Below are 5,085 nucleotides of genomic sequence, written 5' to 3'. Positions count from 1 at the left end.
TACAAAAAACTTAAAAAGGACCCCACAAAAACAATAGTCAGTAACACAAAGACTCTTCTCAAAGACTCTAAACTTGACAGCCAAACAATATCTAACTTAATAACTACTAATCCCATCTCTCCAACACTTTACGGGCTCCCAAAAATCCACAAAGAAAACATTCCACTCAGACCGATCGTCAGAGCAATAAACTCACCAACTTACAACCTAGCACGTTTCCTCGCTGCAAAACTAAATCCTTTTACAGGAAATTCCATCACTCACGTCCAAAACTCATTTGACTTTATTAAAAAGATACAGCAGATTCACATTCAACCCCAAGACATCATAGTGAGTTTCGACATAGTATCTTCTTGTTACGAGAGTACCAATCTCGGATACAATTAATATTATTAAATCTTTCACAAACTTCCCTTCCGAGCTTGTACCTTTGATAGAGCAATGTCTCAATAATACTTACTTCTCGTTCAATAACCAAGTCTACGAACAAACCTCAGGGGCAGCAATGGGATCCCCAAATTCACCTGTAATAGCCAATGTCTTTATGGAACATCTAGAAACTAAAATCTTAACCAAGCCAAACTTAAACCAGAATTCTGGTTTCGTTACGTTGATGACACATTTGTCATCTGGCGACATGGACGAGATGAACTTGATAAGTTTTTCGATTTTATCAATCAATTACATCCTAATATCCAGTTCACCATGGAAATAGAACAAAACGGAAAATTGCCTTTCTTGGACGTATTAGTTTACAAAAAATCTGATAACACATTAGGACATGAAGTTTACAGAAAACCCACGCATACAAACAGATACTTACATGCCTCTTCCCACCATCACCCATCTCAAAAACAATCGGTCATCAACTCCCATGTACACAGAGCTGTCTTCATAACAGACAAAGATAACTTACAAACGGAATTACGAAACGTTAAACAAATCCTAATACAGAACGATTACACAAACAAACAAATTAATAAAGCAATAAGAAAACACACTCAAAAAAGCAAGTCAACACAACCTACAAAAGAAAGACAGAGAAAAATGGCCACCACCTTACCTTACATCCAAGGTGTCACAGAACAAATAGGAAGAATTCTCAACAAACACAACATCCAAACCATATTTAAACCACCTGCGAAAATAGGACAACTACTAAATAACCCTAAAGATAAAGAGGCATCCTTCAGTGGTCCAGGAGTATGTAAAATCCCTTGTTCTTGTGGCAAAGTCTATATTGGAGAAACCGGGAGAGCGGTGAGCCAACGTATGAAGGAACATGAAAGTAAAGTCAGGCCAAAACATTTCACGCAATCAGCACTAGCTGAACATCATATCGAAACAGGACATAACATTTTATTTGATGAAACAACAGTCATTGCAAAAACACACAACAAATTTCCAAGAAAACATAGAGAAGCAATCGAAATCTTAAAACACCCTAATAACATCAATAGGGACAATGGATATAATACCAATCCGATTTGTCTTTCCGTTCTCCCGGATTTTAAAAAAATGACTTGATTGGCCAAATAAGTTCGACCAGTCTCCACGGTGGCTCGCTCTGGACAACCACAGGCATCGTAGAAAGTATACCTAAGAACATCATGACCTGATACCTCAGTTTCAGATCAGCCCTGAAGATGTGAACTGCAATTTTCACGAAACGTCGGCAAACAATTCGTAGTTTTTTACGAGTGAAACCCGAAATATTTCTTTTTATCAGGTATAAAAACTTTTTTTTTGAGATATACGCAGATCTTTGTAGGCTATTTCATCCTCTGGTACAATCAACGTAAACTGAACTTGGCAGGATTTATTTGAAAAAAACTGAAGTCCACTTTTTTGGCCGTAAAAATAGGCTAAAATGGTCCACTTTGAGGGGTCATAACTCATGACCTATCACAGGTAGGATATTGTACTTTTTTTTTGTAATTACAGGAAATTGAGTCTAGTTTCACTCACATGTGGAACACTTTTCCGTGCAGTAATTATTTGCAAAGATACACAGTGTTTTTCGAAACTTTATGATTTTTCGCTAAAAATAAAAAAATGGGCAGTTTTCAATGTATCGTAACTCGGAACCAATAGAAGTTAGCGGATTTTTTTACCAACAAAATTGGTTCAGAATTTTGTTTTCTTTCTTTTTTGAGTTGGAAATTTTGCTCTAAAATGCAATGGGATGTATCCGTCTACGCCAAAGTAACTTTCGGAACTGAAAAAAAAAAAACCGGGTTTGGCAACTGATCTGTTCTAGCATTTTTGGTATGTCCAAAAGATCCTCAAAACGAAACTTTCTCATTAAAAACATATCAGGTTGGATTTATTATGGAATTTCACATTTTTTCCGATCTAATGCCTAGACTATTAGAGGAAAAAATAAGTAAAACGATTGGTGATTTCTCTTGGGATAAAAAATATGATTTTAATGAATTGAAAATTTTGAGAATTCGCTCTACTGCTGGAAGAAGCTTAAATCAGCGAGATTTGATATAACCTAAGAGCTTTTATAAACTACATCTACGTGAGAGCAGAATGTTTTTAATTCGTTAGTACGCACAATGTATATATAAAAATAAGAATACATTTTTATAGCTATTTTGAACATCTACTGGTAACAAATCACAAGCAGTGTATACAACGTTATGAAATATATGTGCGCCACACTCTGCACCAACAAATACTTTATTTTAAACTTTCTTGAAGTTTATAATAAACATTTTTACGTCCTTGAATATTAGCTTCAAGAAAACGCATTCAATTATTTTGAACTATATCAGATGATTCGCCCTGCAAATTAGTAAAATCAAAAAATTTCACTGTAACTCCTTTTTCAAGGTGAAAATATCTTACTAAAATGGGAAAAAAATGTATTTCTTTGTGATTCGGTGCATCGATATATACACTTACGAATGGTACAGTTTAAAGTTCACGTTTTACAATAGATCGATAAAAAGGAGCAATACAATTTTTAACTATGTCTTCATCTTTTGTTTTACTCTAAAAAAAACCTTTTTTCAAAATTGCATTGGATTAACTTCAATGTGCATTCCATAGAAGCAAAGCTTTGGTTATGGTTAACAGTGTGAAAAGCAGACTTACAAGGAAGGTCCTCCAGGTGTCCCTCGTCGATTTGATTCTCCCTGATAAATGTTGTAGTACTCGAAAAATTAAGCGACACGTTTTTTTTATATACGGAAAAACACTTTGAGGAGGTTGAACAGAACCTCAAATATAGACAAAAAAAAATTAATGGTCGTATCTACCCCTAAACTCTTTTTATTTTGTGTGTGTGATAATATATACTTCACATGCACAAAGACAATTGGGAAGATCGTTTTATAACGAAGGAAGTAAAATAGAGTCCATCCATCATAAATAAAAAAATTAAGCGAGGGGTAACCACCCCTCAGTTATATATAAAATTTCAATATAAGTCTGAAATCGAGCAAAAATTTCTGAAGCAAAAGCGTGTTGCACACAAAAAATAGGTCTAAGGTATTTACATATTTTTAACAAAAGAAGAGCTTTAAAGAGGGTAAATACCCCTAAACTATTTTTCACACAAAAAATCATAAAAATAATTAAAAAGCATTCATAGTTCATAGACAAAAATAATACGTTCAGGTCTAATTTACAATATTTAGAATTCTAGATAGTATATCGAAGATGTATTTTTCGAACTTTGAACAATAATGATATTCATCAAAAAGTGTTTAAAACATAATGATTTCTTACACCACGAACATCGAATTACCGCGATATTTGTACAACCTAATATGTCACAATGTGTTTTACAAGATTCACCAAAGCTAAAGTTGACCGGATTTTCGAATTCACCTACTTTTTCTGCAATATATCCGCTTTTGCACCATGCATATTCAAAAAGATTACTATATCTTGGTGAGGTTAATTGATTATACACCAAAGACTTAATAATATTATTCCTGACATGTACATCAAAATGACATAATCGGAAAAGTGACGCGCGTAATTTTTCCAAAATCTAAACAAAATAAACACGTCTCAAGGTTGATTTGTTCCTGTTATTCATGTTGGAATAATATACACATTTGCATTCAAAATCACTTTGTTCTTTCGCAAAATAAAATTATCACAAAATGTACAGTAATATAATAGCTGACAACGAGCAATGAGTCTTATCTGTAAAAATACTACGTAAAGATTATCTTAAAAATATTATCAGATTCGTAAAATAGACAAGGGAAAGTACAAAAGAATATTGTGTCTTTTAGAGACATCACAGAAAAAGCTTTAAAAAAAGCTGTTTCAAGTAAAAAATGGATAGTTATAATTAAGAAAACTGTACAAAAAAAACGTGATAAAATTGTTAATTTTATACTGATTATTGCTCAATGCTTATTTTTTTTATAGTAGACAGTCATATCCTAGCTCTATTGAGCAATAGTCAGTATATAATTAACAATTTTATCACGTATTTTGCATAGTTTTCTTAATTATAATCATCCAGTTTTTACCTAAAATAGCTTTTTTTGAAGCTAGTCACAATTCACTTTGTCACAATTGTACACTTTGTTATAATGAATGAACATAAATAAAACGAAAGATTAAAAAAGCAATTACTTGTTATAAAACTTTCTGTGATGTTTCTAAAGATTGTAATTTTATTTATAATTATCTTGAATAAAAAAGCACTAAAAAAAGACACAATATTAGTTTGTCTTTTTCCTTGCCTATTTTAAGATTCAGATAATTTTTTATTTAAGATTTCCATACTAACGTACTTCGTGTCACATAACTACATCATTTATATTGTAAATGGCTTAACATTTCTAATAGGAACTCTTTTTATTATTTTCACTTAGAATATTTCTATGAAAAACAAATAAAAAATCTTAATCCTTAAAATATATGATGAATCATATGCGTAGTCGTCTACTGGGCTAGAACCGTTCTAGTCGAATAGCCGGCTGGTGGCCGCTTGTCGGCTGCCTTCATCCAGTGATCCCAGATCTGAAACGAGATGTGGTCCAATACTATGACAGGGCTATGTCCGTGTGAATATAGTAGGAGACGCTGTAAATGACTGAGTTGCGCGCG

General features: G+C 32.9%; 1 protein-coding gene across 1 annotated transcript in view; it reads left to right on the top strand.

Moving 5' to 3' along the window:
- Positions 1 to 5,085, top strand: part of LOC117173617 (la-related protein 1) — a 110,995-nt gene that overhangs the window by 84,557 nt on the left and 21,353 nt on the right. The window lies entirely within an intron of this gene.

Source organism: Belonocnema kinseyi, chromosome 5 (assembly GCF_010883055.1).
Source record: "Belonocnema kinseyi isolate 2016_QV_RU_SX_M_011 chromosome 5, B_treatae_v1, whole genome shotgun sequence".
Taxonomy (NCBI): domain Eukaryota; kingdom Metazoa; phylum Arthropoda; class Insecta; order Hymenoptera; family Cynipidae; genus Belonocnema; species Belonocnema kinseyi.
The sequence above is the reverse complement of the archived record's forward strand: the minus strand, read 5'-3'. Positions and strand labels throughout refer to the sequence as shown.